The sequence below is a fragment of the Pelecanus crispus genome, chromosome 5 (genome assembly GCF_030463565.1).
Source record: "Pelecanus crispus isolate bPelCri1 chromosome 5, bPelCri1.pri, whole genome shotgun sequence".
NCBI classification, from domain to species: domain Eukaryota; kingdom Metazoa; phylum Chordata; class Aves; order Pelecaniformes; family Pelecanidae; genus Pelecanus; species Pelecanus crispus.
Genome location: NC_134647.1, coordinates 79,955,655 through 79,978,420, shown reverse-complemented (window position 1 = coordinate 79,978,420; position 22,766 = coordinate 79,955,655). Strand labels below are relative to the sequence as shown.

Below are 22,766 nucleotides of genomic sequence, written 5' to 3'. Positions count from 1 at the left end.
GAACAGTTCTTCAGGTGAATGAAGAGGGCGAGTTTGGAAGGCCTCTGCTACCATTACAGCACCAGAGATGGCATCAGCTCAGTTCCCCTTCAGCGATGGTTCGTAACCTTTTGTGATTGTCGGAGCTGTTGTGGTGGTTGCTTGGCTTTTAATGACCTGCTTCTTGTATTGCTGTTACAGTTAGTGTAACTCGGTTACTGCCCTTAGGTAGCAGAAAAGGCAGATAATAGAAGAAATAAAGCTGTCGCTACATTGTCTTAGGTGGATTGGGTGAGAAAGATGTTTGAAATGATTATCAGACGACCGGTGGTGTTGATTGTTTCCATATCATATGAACACTGAATTTTAAAGGTTGCAGATCTTAAATGGGAAGTAGGCTCTTGACCAATGTTTAACCGTGAAGTTTTCTACTCCTGCGAATGAGAAGTAGTTTGTTTTTTAAGGATTAGCTGTTTGTGCTGGAAATAGCTAAAATGAAATGAGCGTCATGGTATGTACTGATCACCAACTGAAGTTTGAAAGGTATTTTCCCCTGGTCCTTTGAGGTTTTTTATATTCTTCTGAAGCTGACCACAACGTTTTGCTACCAGAGACAGATGGGAATGTAGGTTCCTTAAAAAGTCTTGACTGCCTGGAGATGAATGGTGTGCAGAGTAAAGTGAATTCCTTGGGAAGCATCAAACCCATACAAGTAGAACCACCTCTCCCCAAGCCTCAGCTAATTCTAATACAATTATATGTACGCTGGTATCTTGATTTTCTGCAAATGATAAAGTCAGTAAACACAACTATGGTGTCTTGTTCTCTGGATGAGACATGGAAGCACAAAAAAATGAATACTGAACACTGAGGAAAGAAAACAAGGCACCGCAGTAGTCATTCTGTCGCATCCTGGGATGTTCAAGTGCCACTTTGGAAAAGCAACGTACAACTCTGAAAGAGCTTAAGAGAGAAATGCAAGCTTTGGTGTTACACAGCAAGCAACAACTCGATGTCTGTTGCTCAGGCTGCTCCATCACTGATTACAGAAGTTATTTCATGTACTATTTCATGTACAACATACCTAGCACAGGATGCGTTTTATATTCTACACCTTTTCCTTTCCTTTGATTTTTTCGGATGTCTTCTCTTTTGCCACGTGCTGTGCCCAGCCAGTGTCCATGTTCTTCTGTGTGAGCAAGAGGTGAGATGTGCCGGACAGCGTTGGCAGGGCTGCAGGGTTGGGTTGGGTTTGCCGGCTTGCCACTCAGCTATTGCCTCAGCTTGTGCTTCAGCCTCTTTTAGTTAAGGCACTAGTTAGCGTACCTTCTCTTAACCACCAAATTTCATAAAAGCATAGGCAGGTAGTATTCTGGACTCCTCTACCTTTCAGTTAAATTTGATTGAAATTTACATAAGGTTTAAGTCGCTGGGGAGAGAGTAAAAACAAAGTGCACCATGTGATTGCATAAGCTTATTAGATTTCTCTGAAAATACTCAAATATGTTAAAAAAATTGTGAAACACAAGCATCGTTTGAGAAACTTTGCTTATAAATATATAAATGAATATAAATATAAAAGTATATTTTTATGTATATAAATAGATATTTTAATGGCTGTCAGAAATACTTGTGTTAATTTGTAATTTTGCCTTTATCAAGAAATTTCTCTGAGATTAAAGAGCAGTAGATGCCACGTTGGGTTTTTTTATATATGCACCTCTTGCTGTTTCGGATGTCACTGGAATGTTTTGTGCGGACAGTAATAATTCCTTTCTCCTGTTTCTTTATGCTCCCCTTGGTTTTGACAGCGTTCCTTTTTCTTCTTGCCCTTGGGGCAGAGATTATCCAAGGGTTGTAGGGCCCGGTGAGTTCGCAGTCCATCTCCTAGATGTCACAATCAAAAGGCCATAATGCAAAGGGGTGAGGCTGACAGTGGCTGAGGTGTTGCTGGTGTGGTGCCACGGGTAGGCATGGTTAGTTTAGGAACAGAAGTAAAATACTTCTCACTTTTCTCTGTCGTGCTCTTGTCGTTCGCAGTTCTTCCTTTTTTCTCCTTCGGGGGTCTTTAATCTCTCTGCAATCAACTTAGTCTCCTTAAAACTGAAGATACCTTCTTACCATTGCTACTTTCTGTGGGATAAAACTATTTTTGATCTCTTAATTTTTAAAAAGTCCCGTCTTTATCACAGGAGCCTACCTAGGTAAGTCTTGCTGAGGCTTGGAGTCCTGCCATAACGCAGGTTGGAAGGGATGGCGAGAGCTTAGAATCATAGAATCGTTTAGGTTGGAAAAGCCCTTTAAGATCACCCAGTCCAACCATTAACCTACACTACCCAGTCTACTCTAAGCCAATCAAGGGTAGACTAGACTAAACCATGTCCCCAAGTGCCACATCTACCCGAGAGCTTGTCCTGCCCAGCCTCCTGCTCAGAGCCGCGTTAGACCAGGCTGCTCCGGGCTTTGTACAGTCAGGTCTTGAAAACCTGCAAGGATGGGGACTGCGCATCTAGAGCTCCACTGCTTGACTGTCCTCAGGGCAAAAAAAAAAGTTGTTTCTCGTATCCAGTCGGATAGAAGGATTATTATTGATTATTAGACTGCCTCTTTGCCTTCACATTGCTTTCTTCTGTTAATTACTCCATAAATTTGTAGCAAGCAGCACCTGTCCAATTCATATTGCTTGCTATAATTCTTGAATTTTTTTTTCTCCTGATTCTCTTGATTCTGAAATACTGTATGTATGTTGTCTGTGCAACATTTTCCTCAAAACCCTCTTTGTGCAGGTATTTTGCGGAATCGTGTCCCTGTACTTCCCCACTCAGGTTCACGTTCGAGTCTGTTGAACAGCCAGTATTGCTGGAGAGCTGTCCCCGTGCTTGCCTCTAGAACTGCCCTGCTCCTTGAACCTGCACTTTCCCCTTTTTCTTCTGGAATGTAGCCTTTAATTAACTTCCGTATTTTGAGAGTATTGATTGTGTAAATACCGCTTGCAACATGCAAACATGTATATGTAAAAGCATCTGCCTTCAAATTTTTTTTCACGTGGAATGAAGCAAATTTTATGAAGCTATCCTTAAGGATACCACAAGTAGAAAGGTCAGTAGCATTTGGACTGAAATGCGTTGCTGGAAGGGACTGAACAAGGAGGACTGTTCTGTCTTGTCATTTGATTTAGTTGCTTTCTTGGGGGTTACTGGAGAGAGGTTTTGGTTTTGCTATTTATCTGCAAATTCTGAGCATGTCTGATGTTTCTGTAAAAGGGCTAGATGTATTTTATAGCTAGATGGCATTCTTGAGTGTGTTACTGTGCTGCAGAATAGTGATTGTGAATGTTCCTGATGGCGTGTTTCAATGATGTGGATTTTTCCTTTATTGCATTTAAATAAACATTATTACAGTTTGAAAAAGAGGCCAGACTCACACATGCAGGATTAAAAATAATTTATCAAAACCCACAAATTTAATAAAATCACGAATCAGATGAATGTATAACTTAATCCTGAGCAAAATCAAGGTTTAATGCTGCTGCTGCTTTGTGGTTTACCACCCAATTTTATTTGATTGCTGTTATTAAAATGGCTCTTCATCTTCTATCTATAGGCATATGTGTAAGTTAGGAAGAAAAGATGGTATTAAGTGTTAAATGCTTCGGTTTTGTCTACTGCATTTTGTGGGCTTGTTCTGTTGCCTGAAAATAACCAGAAATGTGGACCCACCGCTGAAGTACCTCCAGGACAGAGAGAGTCTTATTTTCAAGTAAAATTACTTCCCGAAGGCTGTCCTAGAAGCCAGACAGCGTAAGCAGGCTGCCTTCTAGACACTGCCACATCTCCGGAGCTGCTGCAGGGGTTTGCTCGGTGGCTTTTCCTTCTGGTAGCTGTTTCGAGCTGCGTGTGGAGGCGGGAGCCGGCGGTGAGGCCGCCTTCCCGCCCTCCCCGCGCTGCGGCCGGCGCCCTTACCTCAGGGCACGGAGCGGCTGGGAGGCGAAGGGCCCTTCGCCCTCGGCCCCTCCGCCCTTCTCCTTGGCGGTGAAGCCGCTTCACGTCGCGGGGGCCCGGCGGAGGCGGCGGGTTCGCTGCCTCGCTCGATGGCGGCCGGTGCCGCCGTCTCCGCCCGCTGCCGGCCTTCCCTACCCTCCGTCCGTCACGGCGGGAGGCGGGCCGCGGAGCCTCGCTGGCGGGGGCGGATCGCCGGGGAGCTCCCGCTCGGTCGACCCGCTTGCTGCGGCGGAGAGGTAAGGGACGGGAGAGGCGGGGGGAGGGGGGGAGATTCCAGCCAAAAGGGGAGGTGGAGGAAAGAAAAATTGAAAAAATAAATAAAAAAAGAAAAAGGGCGGACACGACTCCGCCGGGACTCGAACCCGGAACCTTTGAATCCCTTCACCCGCTAGAAGTCCAATGCGCTATCCATTGCGCCACGGAGCCACCTGTTGGAGTCTCTGCGCACCGCCCGTAGGGCCTGCGCGCGCGCCGGCCTGCCCGCCGGGGGCGGGGGGGGAGGGGCGGGGGCCGCTCTGTCAGCGATCGGTACCGAGCGGCCGCCCTCGGCCCGCTCGGGCCTTTTCGGGGTTGATCCTCGTGTTGGGGGGACTACAGCGACAGTCCCCCATTGCCTTATTTTGGGGAACTGTTCCGCCAAAGGTCCCGTGAAAATTTGCATAAATTTGCATAAGGGAGTCTGTAGGATCGGGTCTTTTTGCACAGGTGAAGGCGATAGGTTGGTGAATTAAATGGAATGATTCTGCTCTAACAAATACGAACGTTTCTCGTATTGCAATTATTTATAGTGCGCTTTGAACAGTGCTCCACTTCTGAAGGAAACGCAAACATTTCAGGGAAAAAAAAAAACCCAACCCTTTCAGTCATAGCATCGAGGATATGGAAACTACACTGGGGCAGCTCCAAAGTTATTTCGAACCAAGTTACTTTAACATCAGTGATTTCCAGCGTTGTAGGGTTTTAGGGACAGTCTAAACAGGGGTTTTGGGGTTTTTGTTTGCCTTTTTTTAAACAGTATCTGAATTAAAGGAACCTAGAAGACTGTGGTTATGTTTACTGGGCATCCCATGCGCTGCAGTGTTTTGCTGGCTTTCCAGTGCCGCATGAGACCCAAAAAATACTGTGTGGGAATCTGAAAGGCAAGACGTAGGTGACCGGTAAAAACGCGTCTGTGCAATCTGTGCTGGGCACTGCAGCAACTTACTGTGAGTCGACAGGTAGAGAATTGGGGTGTGGGAATCACAGTTGGAAATTAGTGACCGAGAATGTTTTGGAGACCTTAAAAAAACCCTTGTAATTGGAAAGAACAAAAAAGAAAATAGGGAAATAATATTCTCTTCCGTGACAATATTTTCAATGTGGGTGAAAACCTTACAGTATACATGGCTCATTGTTCCAAATACTGCTCCAAATCTAGTAAAGGGAGCAATGACTGAACTATATCTGTTCGAAAATCACACTGGAGTCAGTAAAACAAGATTTTCCCTTAAAAGCTGTAATTATGGTCTGAAACAAGTCTTTGGTTTGTTTTTTTTTTTTCCTTTTAAATCAAGAGTAGGCACATTAGAAACCCCAAAAGACAAGAGCATGAGGTTCTTCATTCTTTAACCCGCCCTGAAACTGAATTCTAAGCCCAGGCAAAGCTGACGGCTTTCTTCTGCCGAGGGTCTCCCCGGCTCGGCTCTGCCCTGCTGCCCCTGCTGGGATTGGGGATGGGGTGCAGGGTTGCAGGCACCGGGTCGTGCTGGGGGGCTTGGGAAAGCGAGCCGGGGCCGGCGTGGGCAGGGCTGGAAGATCTGCTCTGTGGTGCCGTGGCCTAGGTTATACAGTAAAACGGTTTTGTGAGAATCCCGTGTTTCACTTTGTAATTTAAAAGCGTCAGTATCGGTAAGAGTGGAGAAGAACGTAAAACGAGGTGCACCGCAAAATCTGGAGGAACCAGGAAGCTAATCAAATTGATGTCAAATAAGCTGATTAGGATACACAATCTACTGGCCATTGCATCGAGGGCTGAGATACCGAGTGTAATGAATAACCAAGGTGACTCGGGTAACGAAGGCACGCTGGTGGTACGCCCCGTGATTCCCATGAAGTCAGCTAGCGCGCCTGTGGCCGGCGGTGAGCCAAAGCTCATGAGCTGGCTGATTATTAAATAGCTCCTGCAACGCTGCCCGGAAACTGGGGGGTTACTGGATGGGCTCAGTAGTTACAGCATGTGCCATACTGGAGGTACACCCCCCCCAGGCCAACAAGCTCTCGTGGAGCCAGAGCAGTTGTAAACACAGACCAAGAGTCACCAAGTTGTACAAGATTCAGAGTAGGTCTGGTTGAATTTACAAGCTCTGGGTCCATATGGTCTTGCCACAACTGTTCTGATATGGACAGAACTCTTCATAGTGCTCCTGGTAAAGGAATGCAAAGCGAGGAAGGTTTAATTTGAGTCCTCGAGGCCCTGCACTGCATAAAAGAAACAGAACTTTTGTTTTTAAGAATTGAGTTGATCTTCAGAATAATAAGCTTAAATTTACATTTGTGCAACTCGAATAAACCACTTGTAAGTAACTAAGAGTCACCATAAACATCTTGTAGTTTTTGAATACCTGGGCACATTTATAGAATCATCGAATCATTTAGGTTGGAAAAGACCTTTAAGATCATCCAGTCCAACCATTAACCTAACACTACCAAGTCCATCACTAAACCAATTAAGGGGAGAGTAGCAATTTCATGTTTCCTGGCTTGGTGGATGGATTCTTTTTTAATGAAAGTAAAAGTAGGAATCACTAAGGTTGGAAAGGATCTCCAAGATCATCAGTCCAACCATCAACCCAACACCCCCATGCCCACTAAACCATGTCCCAAAGTGCCATGTCTACCTGTTTTTTGAACACCTCCAGGGATGGTGACTCCAGCACCTCTCTGGGCAGCCTGTTCCAATGCTTGACTACCCTTTCCGTGAATAAATTTTTCCTAATATCTAATCTAAACCTCCCCTGGCGCAGCTTGAGCCCATTTGTGGGGTGCAAGTGAGTCAGCGCCTCACCAGTGTGATTTGGTAACATGGCACCTTTGGGCAGCACAGCACTAAATGACTGCCGATAGTGAAGAATCAGAGTTTGCTGTGGGAAGACTAGTTCTGAAGGTGTACGAGTGAAGAATCCTGACACTCATACTGTTATTTCCTCTCCTATTTTAATTTTGGTTAGTTGGCTTACGCAGGTAGGTGCAGGCTGGCTGTTGGTTCTGTTTGTGCAGGAGGACTGACTGGGGGAGAGTTTAGAAATTTTCCAGAGATATTTCGGCTTATTTGAGTCTTTTTTTTTTTTTTTTTTTTTTAATTCTGTAAACGTAGTCCCAACGCAAAGTCCACCTTTTGTTTTGAGCAGCAGATGGAGCTGCTGCATGAGAAACAGGACAGCTCTCGGTTCATGAACTAAGGCAATGGGGTGTGTTAGGCAAAAACAACAGGTCAGATTAACCTTTGGCACGGGTCGGTCCTTTGGACTTTCCCTCTTCTGGGGCTGGCTGAAGTCCACTTCTGTTGCGAGCTGGCTTTCATCTTGGCTCCTCTTCAACATTGTGCTCTGTTTCAGGCAGTAGAAGTTTCTTGGAGTACAGTTGTGCTGGTTTTAGTTACTGGCACTTAGAAAATTTTCTCTAAACTCAAACTAGATAGCATTTTGCTAATTTTAAATATGAGAAGAAACTGAGGTAGGAATGCCTTGACACAAGAGAGCAACTGCATCAGTGGCAGGCCAAAAATAGCACCATCTTATAGGACTCTTCCATTGATTAAAAACAACATCTAGAAATTAATTATGAAATTGAAGTGTTCTTCCAGAGACTTTTTACAACTTGGGTTGCAGCATCAAATTCTGTCATTATGGGAAAAAAAAAGTGCTATGTACTGCATATCCAATTAATTTTGGTAAGGTTTGAGCCTCAGTGCATTTATTGTAAAGTCCATTTCCAAGTTTACAGAGCTTCCACAGATGTTTGTTGGAGTACCATCACCTTTCTCTAAGAACATTTATAGTAAACATACTTGTTGAGAGCAAGAGATCATAGAAGGCTGCAGAGAAAGAGGTTGTCATGTATAGATTACCTAAATGGGACCCTGACACAGTCTGTACGTTACAGGTTCTTTTTTCTCTCTCCTTTGTAGTGGGTATTATTACAACCCTACTGCTGTAATGATTCGTCTGTAGTGCAGCAAGAGAAAGCACTCTTCGAACTGGCAGGAAAAATGCTGGGATGCACAGGGCCTGAGGATCCCAAAAAGAACTCTTTCAGGGAGGGTTTCCTTCGATAAATTACAATTTGCTTTTTTTTTAATTTATTTTCTGAACATGAAGATAAATGCTTCACGTTGTAGATGCTTCTGCATCTCTGCCTTTTCCTCAGTGGGAGCTGTAATCTCCACGTGACTATGGGGGCATTGGAGAATTGCCACTCTTTCTTTGTCAGGCTGCCGACAGGAAGACTGCTGTTAAGAACCTCTTGCAATTGTCTTATTTATGGCTGTTGTTGGACTAATACATGTTCTGTTCTCTCGAGTGTGTTTGGGTAGGTAGGAGTAATTCCCAAGGGTAGTGTCTTGAGGAGCTGGGGGGACATGAGCAATCGTGCCAAATCACTCCTACAAGGGAGTACAATGTTAATTCTACAGGCAGTGTTAATTCTGGGTAGCTCTATTAACAGGTCAGCTGCTGCAAAGCTATCTGTGAGATGAATACAGTCTTTTGATGGAAAAGTTTGAACCCTTCTCCTCATGTTGCAGAAGTAATTTTTTTGAATAGTAATTTTTAAATACCCAGTGTACAGTCCATGGATCTTGGTCATTGTTTTCTGTGATGATGGAATTGGTTATGAGCCTAGGAACTGGCTGGAATGGGAGCACTTGCAGTTCATTCGTATTTGCTCAAATTCCTTCTAGTACCTTCTTTTGGAGTAAATGCAAAATCATATTTCTATTGTCATCACTCATATTTACGGTTTTATTATGTAATGTATTTATGTACCACACTTTTGCTATTAATTTTTTAATTGATTTATTCTTTGTTTCTATGTTATTATTACTTTGTTTCTATATGTATTGTTGTATTGTCTTCAGAAAGCAAACTACATAAACCCAGGTGTCTACAGTGACTCTGTTTTTGTGATTTTTTTTTTCCCCATGTTTTTCCTGCTTCCTGAATATGTACATTTGGAGGCCATTCACTGCAATGCTACAGACTGATGGTCAAAGGAACCGTTTTAATAAATGCAGATTATTGCAGTTGCGGCCAAGAGTGCTTTCTTCATATCACACAAGGATGAGAATTATGACTACAAGGTGCTTTTCATCTTTAATTCCCATTGACGTCCTTTGTGACATTGCTATTGACTGTTTTCACTGAAAATAATTGGAGCATTAGCACCTTGCAGGAGATCCTCAACACTTCCAGAAATCAATTTCAGTAATCACACATTTTTTTTCTTTTTTTCTGGAGGATTGAAGTGGCAAATGCTTGACAAACATTTACTTCAAGAGTGCTCCCTATTAGTGCCAAACCTCTGCAGAGTCACGTGGAATCTCTCTGAGCACTGCGATGGGACATTTGGAGAAGTCCCAGCTGGTGCCTCTTGCCAAAAGTGGAGTACGTCTGACTTCCAGAGAGATAGGAGTCTGTTTCAAGACAATTTAAACATTTACATTGTTAATTGGATCTGGTTTTTCATCAGAGCGTATCAAATTCTGTTTCAGAAATGCTTGAAGATTTGTGTCGAACATTCTTCAAAAACATCCAGAGTGATGCTTCCCTTTCACTATATAAAGCTATTCTTTAAAAGCCCCCTTTTTTGTTATTCTTAAAATCACATTTTCTGAGTACGTGTCATAATTTTATCCTTGTTTTTGTAACTTTATGCTTGTTTTCCAGTGGGAATTTGCCTTGCAGAATTATTTCTTGCTTGGTTGATTGGCCTTTTCTACTTCGAAATTTTCTGTCCGTGTTCTATAGCTTGGCACAGTGAGAATTAGCTACTAGCATCTTTTCAGTGGTGCTGTATAGTTCTGCATTTCACTCATCTTACATTCCACTGCGTTTCAGAAGCATAACTTTTTGTGCATTTCTGTTGCCAAAGGAGGGCCTGTCTACGGTATTCTGAAAAGATGAAGTTCTTTTGCTTTTTATTAACATTTCAGGTTTGGTAATAAGCCCAAGATTCTCATTTCTCAAACTGTTTCTCATACAGCTCTTTTCCGTGTCCTTTTGCGTACTTTCCTCAAGTTGTATTCTGTGCAAAGTACTCATCTGTGATGCATTTTGAATGAATTTTCTTAACTACAGCTACCCTTGATCTTTGGCCTCCCTGTGTTGGCATTTCTGTTTGAGTTGCAGCTCTCCATTTCTCTTTTGCTTAGTTCCACTTTTTTTTTTCCTTGGTGTGTGTGTGAAATCGTAGACACATGATTTCGTTGACCTTATTTTTCTGCGAGCATTTGTTCTTCATCTTAAGGTTGTCTCTTCAGTATTATGAAATTTTATCTAGTCTTTTTTTATGTTGTTTGTAATTTTCAGAGCAAACGAAGTGATAAGCAACACCTATTTTTTTGTCTCAAGTTAATCCTCAAATTTATGGGGAATACACCTCCGTTTACCTTAAGTGCCAAAGCAGTCTTTAAGACTACGTCCTTGAGTTAATAATTATCAAAGACAAAGTTGACAGTGCAAAGTGTTGTTATTGCCTACATTTTGAAATCTAGGTGTAAACATCTGGGCTTTTATTTTTGTAAACTAACATCAAGCCAACAAATATTTACACAGACTAGTTGTTTCTTTAAAGCTTTTCAGATGATACTATAGCTCAGCTCCTCCTGTGGAGTTCAGAAGAAAAAGTATGTACTTGTGGTCTAGCGACTGAATCCTAAACTTCTGGATTCTTGTTCCAGCTGTGCAACTACCATGCTGTGTGACTGTCGGCAGCCTGCTCCATTTTCCCTTCTGTAAAGTATAGACAGTAGATGCTTTCTTATTCCACGTGGTGTTGTGCAAGTTAGCCATCTGCAAGGTAACTTTAAAATTTTGAGATTAAACTTCCTCAGGAAATGCCGCCTTATTATTATTATTTACCTTATTTTGTTTGTCACTTTCCATATATAAAACCTGAATGGCAAAAGATTTCTAATAGAGAGCTTAGCTGCTTTTCAGCAAGCTTCCCTTCTCCTTTGTACGGCTTTACTAAATGCTGTTGGGTGACGGGCTTCTGTTGTTTGCTTATTCAGTTGCTTCCTCAGCTCAGTTCCTTGGTTCTGCATTTTATAAGAATGAAGCAGTTATATTGTCCAGATAAACTTGAGACACTGATAAAGATTACGCTGCCACTGCCAGAGTTTAGTGAGAAAACAAATAGGAGAAAACCAACAGCAAGTACACAGATTTGGTCTCAAGACTTCCACAATAATCAAGCGTAGCGGGACATGTTTCTCTAGCATGCGTGCTAAGGTATAATACTTTGAGATTATTAATATATACATTTTCTTCATCATCAAGTAAGCAGATTAAAAACAAGAATTTGAATATACAATTAAAAGATAATGAATCTGAAACAATCTAAAATAAACCTTACCTTCTCCCACACTGTTTAAATGCAGTATTTGCTTTCTCTCCTCACCCGCGTGCTCTGGGAGTGATGTGCACATGAAATGAGTGCAGAGTTTAAGCAGCGGTGCAGTGCAGTCATCTGGTTCAGTGCAGATAACAGGAACGTTTTGTAAGTAAAAACACTGGGTTAACTTCTGCTTTCATTTGAATCATTCTGAATCTGAACTAATAGAACCAAGACAGTGGAGTAGTTATTGCAAGGCCATATCAATGTTAGTAAGAGTATAATTTGGCCCGGAATGCCTTGTTTTTTGTAATGGACAAAGTTGGCACAATGCTCACTTTAACAGAGAAAACACAGGTGATTTTTGCCAACCGTGCAATGGCGATGTCCCTAGTTAATAAATCCAGGCTTTAAGGGTTGTCATTACCTTTCTTTCAGGGGAAAAGTGCTTTTAATCTGCATTGATTGGGGCCTCCTCTGAGTAGGGACAGGAAGAGAAATGGCTGCAGCCTCGTCTCTCTTTGATGAGGGATACTTTAATATTACAGGATTTATTGCTCTCTTTAGATTTCCCAGAGTGTGGCATTAGTGCTGTGTGGGCTATTTTTCTTGACAGCTAAAAGTTACTCCGGGGTCAGAGTGTCCTATCAACTGTTGGGATCATCGCTGGGTAGTAAGCGTGTCCCTAAGGTTGGTTGTGCGTAGTCAGTGCCATTTCTGGAAAGAGCTTGCCAAGCATGTTCTAAAAGGATGAAAAGCTTTTATTCTTGATTAAATTTTGCTTTTCACTCAGTTACGAATATGAGTGACTGACTCAGCGTAACATGAGAATACTGACTGTGATCTAATTGCAGAAACAATACTATTTAAAAATCGTGTCCTTTTGTCAGTCTTTTAATTAGGAATATTACACAGGCTGGGAATCTAGCCCAGAATTATATATACGCTATTCTCCTCCCTCCCCCAACAAGTTTTTACTAGATCTGTTTCAAATGTATGTTGATGTTACTGTTCTGAAAATTTTCAGCAAAATTATCCCTCTCTGGATTTTTAGAACCAGGAAATCTGGATTGTATTTTAAAGGCTTATTTGTAAATTTGCTTTATCCACTTGCATATTCACTTAATGGAACTGTATCACAAGTTATGAATTTGATTTTTGTAGCTAAAGTCAGTGTGCAATGTGAGGTAATGGACTGGGCGCCAGGAATTCTCACATTCTAACCCTGTATTTGTCTTGGCCTTGCAGCATGGCTTGGCAAGCCATTCACGGTTTCTTGTAGGCAAAGCGAGGGTGATACCCAGCTCGGCGTTCTGCAGAATTTTAGCTCCATGCTATTTCTATGGAATTGACTAACTCTTCAGCCAGTACCCATAGGCTTCTAACTCTATGCTGACGGTCTTCATCTTTCTCACTTTTTACTCCCACTTGGCAAGTGTGAAGGGAGTGTGACTGAGCACCTGGGCCTGCACAGGCACAATTTGCTCTCTACAACTACCTGAAAGGAGGGTGTAGGGAGGTGGGTGTTGGTCTCTTCTCCCAAGTAACAAGCGATAGGACAAGAGGAAATGGGCTCAAGCTGCGCCAGGGTTTAGGTTGGATATTAGGAAAAACTTCTTCACGGAAAGGGTGGTCAAGCATTGGAACAGGCTGCCCAGAGAGGTGGTGGAGTCCCCATCCCTGGAAGCGTTCAAAAAACGGGTAGATGTGGCACTTTGGGACATGGTTTAGTCTAGTCTACCCTTGATTGGTTTAGTGTGGACTTGGTAATGTTAGGTTAATGGTTGGACTGGATGATCTTAAAGGTCTTTTCCAACCTAAATGATTCTATGATTCTTTCTTCCCTGATGGTACAAAGCCTGCTCACCTCCTCTTGCAGCTCCTCTTCCTCAATCAGCTCCTTAGCCAGAGCCCACCTCCCACAAGGTGGCCGCCATGTCCTCCACATGTTGGATTAGGAAAAATTTTCACGTATTGGGTGAAATGTGTTTACTATATTATATGCGTTTTTCAGAAATAACGTTTTAAATCTCTCTCTTTTTTTTTACAGATAACTGGAGATTATTATTTGCTCTGTGGGTTATTGGTAATGATAGGCAGATGGGGAAGCTGTGACTTTGGTTCTGTTTGGGTTGCAGTCTGCTGTAAATTCTTCTCTAATGAAAATGGGAGGAAATTCACTTTAACAGAATTAAATTAAAGGCTGCCAGCCAAAGGCTTAGTTCTAGTCGTTGCCGTGACCTGAATATAAAGAACACAAGCAGCTCTTCATGTGAAAAGGATGTATTTCTTTTTTTTCCTTTATTTCCAGAAGAATCGATTCTGAAATCTTGTTATATGAATATATATTTTTATGAGTAAATAACATATCTTGTCAATTTTCTGTCACATCTCCAGTTTGTAGAGCCAAGAGGTGTGCAATGATCAAACATTCTGTAACAACAGCTTTTATCACACTAAAGAGTGCATATATTAAATGTAAAAATCCCAAAAGAAGAGTGGAATCCAAACAGATTCCCCTCCAGCCCCCCCATCCTTGTTAGGTCTATGTGGGAATTATTAAGAAAAAGTTAAGAAAAAGAAAAAAAAATTGCATGGTGAATACTGATAGAATGGATCTGGTTTTGCTGGGAAAATCGGAAACTTCGGTATCCCTCCAATGGCATTATTATAAAGAAGGTAGTTGTGCTCACTGTTATTTGGAAGGTTCCCAAATTCTTTCACCTGGTACCTTGACCCTGTACGTGACACATAACATACTGACATCAGCTTTTTGAGATCTAGCTTAAGCAAATGTGACATTGAGTGACCATATGGCAGGAATTAATTTTCTCATATAGAATAATTCCTATTAAGAACCATACTAAAATTGACTCAGAGGGACCATTCAGGGAGTGTCGAGGTGTCTAGCACTTCTCTGTGAACATGGGGAGGACATGGCGGCCACCTTGTGGGAGGTGGGCTCTGGCTAAGGAGCTGATTGAGGAAGAGGAGCTGCGAGAGGAGGTGAGCAGGCTTTGTACCATCAGGGAAGAAAGGATCATAGGATCATAGAATCATTTAGGTTGGAAAAGACCTTTAAGATCATCCAGTCCAACCATTAACCTAACACTACCAAGTCCACCACTAAACCAATTCAGGGGAGAGTAATAATTAATGTCATGCTTCCTGGCTTGGTGGCTGGATTCTTTTTTAATGAAAGTAAAACTAGGAATCATTAAGGTTGGAAAGGATCTCTAAGATCATCAGTCCAACTGTCAACCCAACACCCCCATGCCTACTAAACCATGTCCCAAAGTGCCACATCTGCCTGGTTTTTGAACATCTCCGGGGATGGTGACTCCAGCACCTCTCTGGGCAGCCTGTTCCAATGCTTGAAAGAAGAGACCAACAGGAAATCAATCCCAAGACGTAGGGGGATGGAGCCTTGTTATTTCTGGGAACAGAAGAGAAGGCTCCTTCTCTGCCCACAGAGCTGCAGTCGCAGAACAAGTGCAGTGCCCTGGGAAGAGGTGAGGATGAACAAGGACCCATTGAGGAGGCATCAGAGCCAGCTGAGCCTGAACCAAACATCAACAAGTAAAGACAGCTGATAGGTATTGGAGATTCCCACCTGTAGGGAATGGAAGCACCCACCTGCTACCCTGGGGCTTGGATCCAGGATACTGCAGAGAGACTTGTCTGGTCCTTAGACTTTTGCCCCTTGCTGCACATCTGCATGGGCACCAAGGACGCATCAGGAGGGTGAAGATTACAGAGAGCCCGGGTGTCTCTTCAGTCCTTTCAGCGAGCAGAAGAGGCTTGGATAGGAGAGAGTACATCCCAAGGAAGGGTTGTTATAATCTAAAGGGAAGCGATGGTGTGGGATCAGTGAAGAGGTGTCCCTATGATGGGGGAGGATCACGCTCTTTCTCTGTGAAAGCAGCACTGCTGGGGGCCTATCTTAAGTGCCCGTGCATAAATGCTTGCAGTATGGGGAGCAAACAGAAGGAATTGGAAGTTTGTGCACAGCTGGAAAACTAAGATGTCATTGGGATTAGAAATAGCATAGCAGTTACCTGGAATGCATACTTTGATTGTGACTTTCTTAGTAATTTCTAGCCTTTTGAAATTCAATTTAATGATATCAAATAGTTTTGTAAAACAAGATAGACTGTGGAATTCCAGTTGTAGGTAGACTGACTCATGGTTAAGTAACTTGGTCAAATATATCTGCCAGTCACTAGCAGAACCATGTCAGCTCCGAGTTACCTGTCTGAAGTTCTACTCTATCCTTATTTTTCTTATTTTCCATCTGTAAAATTGTGTAATGAAAGTGATTGTATAATGTAGTTTGACTAATATTTTCAGAACTGTAGATCTGCCATATTTATTGCTGACACAATAGATTATACTAATTATTTGAGGCACATTTGCCATCTTGTACTGGCCGACTTGAAATCTGGCTAATTTGTATTACAGTTGCAAGAGTTAATTTACCATGTATTGAAGATAATAGATGTATCTGAGGAAAGTGAAAACAGCCAACTTCCCCATGCACCAATTAAAAATTTGCTCTCAAGAATCTTTGTTGGAATGACTATGTAAATAGGTAGCTGCATTGTATACTGGTATATTATAGTATAGAATGTTATAGTTTGATCAGTGCTGCAGGACTGAGAGATGTCAAAAAATATGCTTTGTATCTGTAAACACGGTACATTTGTTTTGGAAGTCATTTAGTATATTGTATAAGTGAATGCCATGTTGCAATTTTGCAGTTAGCTTAAAAGCAGAACACCGAACTCAGATTCTGTGCTTCTGTAATCTATCAGTAAAACTTTTTTCTCTGCTTTAACAGCCATAGTGGAAAAACGTTGAACTAGCAAGTGATTTTTATAACTAAATCTTGCTTAATCATTGTTCCATATTCTTCCTTCCGATTTCTGTCTCATAAAACCAGTCATTGAAGTTAATGCAACTTATCACCCCGCAGAAGTTACAGTATGAGGAAACAAAAAGCTGCACATCAAAGGTTCTTCTGTGCAGACGGTGCAGACACAGAGGCTTCTTTGTGATGAATGTGCAGAGTTAGGTCTGCCACTCTAAATCAGCAGTGAATTTTCCTCAGTTCTGGCACTGAAGTAAAATAATGCCCTTTGTTCTTTTAGGGGGCTTTACTTCTGTTTCCAAAATGCTGGCAGGCAGTAAGCATGGACTTAATAACCAAAAAAATTCATTTCCTGGGTTCAGAATTGTGATACACATTTATATATGTTTATCTTGGTTTATTCAAATTAGTAATAGATACCAGCCATGTCTGCAGCAAAGCGAAAAAAGCAGCTTCCAGAGTCAGTGATATCTGGAAATTATAGGAATCACTGATAACAAAGATCTCTTATTTTTTGCCATCACCCTCCATGGAAATAATGTAAATGTTATTATAATTGCAATACCTGACTGTAGTTAATTTTGTGAATATTTGAGTTTGTGATCACTAGGGCATGGAATCCAGAAAAATAGTCTGGAAAAGCCGAAAGAAATACCATCACAGACCCCACCCAAAATTACAGAGAGATTTGGGTAGAGGTTTAAACCCACATAGAGGCTCAGGGACACTTCAATCAGATTTTGATACAAGTGGCTTTATTCAGTAAGTTTTCTACAAAATTATCACTTGCTTTTGAGAGTGTTGTGATGACAAGGTATTCTATTGTATGTGTAAAAAATGGGAATGTGGCTTCTTAATTTACCTTCAAGCACTGATCCTATTCAAGGGTAGTTTGGAAGGGAAATGGGCACTTTTTGTATTTGGTATTAATTGCTATTTAATTGGTATTAGTTACATAGAGGCCGTAGGTTCTTTGACTGACAGTTTTGCATCTTGTTTTTCAGCAATGCAGTTCTCTACTAGAGATAGTTGTATGTTTTATGTTACTAATCCAAATGAGGAAAGAGTGAAACAGCATTTGGTGAAAGTGTGAGAAATGGTATCTCTCTAGGCAGGCTGGACAAGTAGCATTCACGCTGAGTTAAAATGGAATAGCGGAGCCTGGCAGAGGAGTTACTTTGGAATCCCTGGAAGATGTGAGAGCACGGCGGAAGGGCCAGGTGAACGAAAGAAGGGGCAGAGGAGAAACATAAAGACCTGGGCTATGGAGAGAGTAATGTTGATTTAATGTTAATAAAACTTTGATAGGGGGTTGGCTTTGGTTTGAGATTGTTCTTTGAGGGTCTTCACTGCTGCAGCGCAGAATGGGGTTGGGGTGAGCGTGCAGCTAATCCCCAGTAGAACATGATTAAATCAGTCCCCAACAGCCTGTACTAGTTTGCTTCTTCGTAAAATCAGAAATTCAGATTGTTTCGCAATCTCTGCGCTGGCAGAGCTTGAGTGACATACATCTGGCATGGGAATTTACACCTGCAAGCCATATGTGGCTCAACTTTAATATACTTAAATAAATGAGGAAATCATTGTTTTCAATTCATGGATTTTAACATTCGTGACATCATATCTGTCTTCCTTGGGGTTATACCTAAAAGCAATCTAGGGACCTGCTGTTTTGCACCAGGAGATACTGGTTCGTTATGGTCCCAGTAAGGAAGACACTCGGACTATAAAGTATTGCTTAAAATGCCACTTATTGGAGCTAGCTCTGCAAAGAAAAAGGATAGTGTAGATAATTTTATGTCCTCCCAGATGCTGAGTGGTGTGGTATCGAACAGGTCTCAAATCCGAGCCCAGCATGCTGGGCAGATCCTGTCCATGGGAAGGTCATCTGACGCTTTGGTCTTTTGAGCTCTTACAGGATTTTCTTAAAACAATTCTAGTTCTCACTTGTAGTGTCAAACAGAAAGCCGGTTCACTTGAGAACTGTTTGCTGCCCTTCTAGATAAAGACAAGGACGCACAGGTGATGTAGTCGCCAGTCCCGAGCGGGAGCTACCTGCTGGCTCCTCTCTCACAGCTAGCTAGTGGCCAAGTTCACCCTGCGGCCGAGGGAGAAGTGCCGCACGGCGCAGGTATGAGCCCCACGCTGTACACACAGTGCTGGCCCGTGCCTGTTACGCGGATCGCCAACTCCTCGATACCGCGGCCTTCTGGTTTGGATCAATACAGCTGTGACTGAAGAAAAAAAATCACTTGGATAAATAATTGCCAAGCGATGCAATTATGCATCTAGGTTTTGAGAGCATAAATGTTTTCAGGGCAGATATACAGCCTAGGTGAGTGGCGAATGATCCTCACTGAAACCCCTAAGTGGCTTCCGTAATCAACTAATAATAATAATAATAATGCATGATAAAATATAACGTGATGCCTGGAGTAGGTAAGTTTACCTCTCCCTATTAATCTGTTGAGCTCTGGACTGGTGGAGGGTGCTTTGAGTTTGTGCATAGTTTAACATTGATTTAAACACATCAATTTTGTTGTTGTTTGGTTTTTGGGGTGTTTTTTAAAGTTTTTCTTCCAGTTTATAAGTAAACCTTTCTTGAAGAAATTTTTTGTAAGATTTTTTAAGAAATAACCTGCAAAACTCTCAGCTGAAAGTAGGTACTTTGGAATTTCATAATGGCTCATTGGCAAATAGTTGGCATATTTTCCACCTAGTAGAAAAGTAATAATAATAATAATTAAAAATAAGGTGTGAAAAAGTTCACTCAACACAGTATACAGCTTCTCCTTGATTTGGGGGGGGAGAAACTCACTGCTCGGTTACCTTCACTGTGATTCATCAGCTGCTGTCTCCTAGGCAGGTCCGACTGGTGATTGGGCACAGGGCTTCTCAAGGTGTGTCTTTTGCCAAGAAGCTTTTGCAGTTTAAGAGTACATAACAGACCATGATAAACTCCTTCTCTGGTAAGAACGGCTGTGCGTATATTTATTAATCAGTACTGTCTTATCGTTGGGACCGGTGCTCGCCGGTTAATAACAAATAATTAGGTGTGCTAGCAGATGTTTCCAAACCAACTTTTTTGTGGGTTTAAAATTTGGGAAGATCTTAATCTGTGATCTTAATTGTGGCAGTTATTCCTCAGTATGCTAGTACTGTTTTTTAAAATTCGGAATTGAAAGAAATGTGATTATATAATAGTAAGGGGTATTCTCAAATCCACAGAGAATAAGATTAAAGATTAAAATCTTCTTTGTAATAATGTAATATTTTGAGAGAGAAATGTTTATAATAAGATTTTACATGGTCTGCATTTTTCATAAAAATTGTATGTGTTAACTATTTGCAAGTTAAGTAATACAGGGACTCTTTCTTCTCATGTTGTATAATATTCAGGGCAATTTAATTTTTTTCAGACATCTGATTTTTTTTTTGTCAATTTATCAATCTAAATTAGTTGGAAGGTAAAATTAATCTTATTCTAACATACCTTTTCAGCTGCTATTGAAAAAAATAAGGGAGAATCTTGAGGAAAAATACAGGAGTATGTTGAATAAAGTTTTGGTTTGTAATTGATAGTTTTACGTCAACTTTACTATCAAATGAAAAGATCCAATGATTGCTTTGAGAGAGACACAGAGGGATTGAAAAGATTTGAAACATGCTATGTAGACAAGTTTGCATGTAAATGCCTGTGATCTAATGCTGCTGGAGTATGGTAGAAAAGGCTTAGGAAAACAGCAGCTGTAATACCCAGTGGGTGTAATGTCTGCTTTCCCACTTTTACAGCAGCAGCGCTTCGAGCTCATTTCACATGACTGTACTTGTTTCTGCTCTTGGAAAAATGCTGCAGTCATGGCACAAGCACCACCTTCTCTGTGAGGGATGATACACTGAGCCATACTCAAAAGAGCTTTTCGTTTTAATGTTGCAGGGGTAATAGTCTTATTTTTAGCAAATATATAACTGAAAACAAAGTACCTTTTAATGATAAATAACTCATTTTAAGCAAAGAGATATTTAAGAAGTAACTTTTTCACCAAACTGTATCAAAAATACAAGGATTTTCTTAGATATTCAGACAAAGGTTTCTTGCTATTAATCCATGGATTGGGTTCTAGTGCTTCTGCATATTTCTTATTTTTGGAGCACCAGTTTTGTGCTTTAGAATAATAGGATCCTGTTCTTTACGTATGTCAGGAGCATCTCCACAGTTAGTAACGTTGCGGAATGGATTTTTTTCTCAGAATTTTAACTCTCAGCACCAGTCAACACCAGAGGGTGCCGAAGTGCAATGCAATATTCACAAATTCCTAGTAAAATAGTGTTATATACATAACATATCTTTTCTAACCATTGCTGGTTTGATATCTCTCAGCCTTCTCTTGTTTGCATGTTCACCACCATGATACTGTAATACCAGAATGCCCCTGGTTCTAGGTTTCTTTATAATGATAGCAACGCGTTCCTCTCGCCAGCGGCTGGCACAGTCCAAGAAAGATCTTCAAATATGCATTTAAACTTTACTCAGCTACAGCAGTAATTTATGTCATGTCCTTGTCTTGCTTGTCCTGGCCTTAGTTCTATGTGCAGGGGTCAGAGGCTGTGGTTTCTATTTCTGTACGCCATGCTGTCAGCAAAGACAGACATTAGTAAGAACTCTGAAGTGCATTAATCATTCTTAGGCAAGACCTCATGGTGCAATTAATTTTATCATTCCCTTATTTTTGTCCAGGTTGAAGCTTTTAGGATCCACCCATGTTCCTCTGTTCAAGCTCACTTCCTCCAAGTGTTGCAGCTAGCGAGCTTCAACGCAAGGGGGACCAAAAATGCAAGTACTATCGATACAGGCACTTGCATTTTATGAGCTTAGAAATTTGACTTCAAGAAATGAGATGTTGTGCCACCTTTGTTCCTTGGATGGGAAAAATTATAAGATACTCTGACTGAATTACATGTATTTTCAGGTTGGTTTAACTTTCAAAAGATAAAGAATACTATACCTTATAGTCCCTCCTGCTGAAGAACTGCAGTATATTTCTGAAGTCGGCTTTAGTTCATGAACCAGCTAGGGGAAGATACATGTCTCTGGCTAAAGCATACTCTCCGACAGTATTTGTCAGACTTGAGTCAAGGTAAATTGTTCAGCAGTTTACAGTCTGGTGGACTGGATTAGTGAATGTCCTGTGTGTGTATATGCATTTGATAAAGTGCTTGTAAAGAAGCAAATGCTTCTTTCTGTCTGCCTCTTTGGTCACACACAGTAATAAACTGAGTTCAAATAATAAACTGCAAAGTCTAAAATTCTTGAAAGCAACCATTATTTTCATGCCCATATTTTCTTTTTCTGCCCCAGCAACTGATTGCAGTCACCAGTGCCAACATTTAGACACTTACCTATCTGATTTGTTGCATTGCAAATACATATCTAAGGGTGTTATTGGTTCCTGCAGTAAGTTACACCTCCAAATTGTGCAAGGATTGCATAATCCTTTGGAATGGATTATATGATTGGAATTATAATTAGATGCCAGGCTAAGAACTCTTTTTGTCATATGAAAGGGCTTCTGAAAAGAAGGAAAATAAACTAGTCACTGTTGGTGTCTTTTCTGTATATTTTTAATGAAAGGCCTGTCACTTTATTTGTTGAGTAGTGTCATCAGATTAGTACTGCTTTCTTAACTGTGTCTAATCTCATTTGATTCAAGCATCGTGGAATTAAAAAAAATCAATGTAGCATCGGTTTGTTTTGAAATAAAGGGGGGGCGGTTGGCAAATCAGTAAACATCAGTTCATCGTGTTTAATTAGCTAACAGGCATTTTCTGAAGCTAATAAGCAGGATCTGACCGAGCAAATTGCATGTAAGCTTATTAATTTACAGGGAAGCTCTGGTGTGGAAACTGGAAACTTTAAATCTGACTCTGTTTTCCTTTATACAGACACTTTCTTTTTTAATTTAACAGAAATTAGAAAAGAGTTTGTCTATATATTTTCAGTAGCTCCTTCAATGATGTGAAGCGTTTCTTTTGGTCCCCTTCCACCAAGCTATGAAATCGAAAAGAGTAGTATTTGCCTCCATCTTTGGATCGTTTGCAGGAAATAAAAGATCATAAACAGCTCAGAAATTCCTTTACATATCAATATGCCAAATGCAAATCAAGTGAACTTTGCAGTGTTAGAGCAGTGACCTTCAACCAGACTCCGAGTCAAGAATTTCTGTTTCCAAGGCTTCTCATTCTTGCTGAGTATTTTCCTGGCATAATGTATGGATCTTTTGTGGTGTGTTGTTTGCTGGAGAATGAATGAAGGCCCTCTGGCTCAT

At 41.3% G+C, this 22,766-nt stretch overlaps 1 non-coding gene across 1 annotated transcript; it reads right to left on the bottom strand.

The window, feature by feature from the left end:
- Positions 1-4,321: 4,321 nt before the first annotated feature.
- TRNAR-UCU (transfer RNA arginine (anticodon UCU)) lies at positions 4,322-4,406 on the bottom strand. Its single transcript is given in 2 exon segments — positions 4,322-4,357; positions 4,370-4,406. It is a non-coding gene; the product is annotated as a tRNA-Arg (tRNA).
- Positions 4,407-22,766: the final 18,360 nt, after the last annotated feature.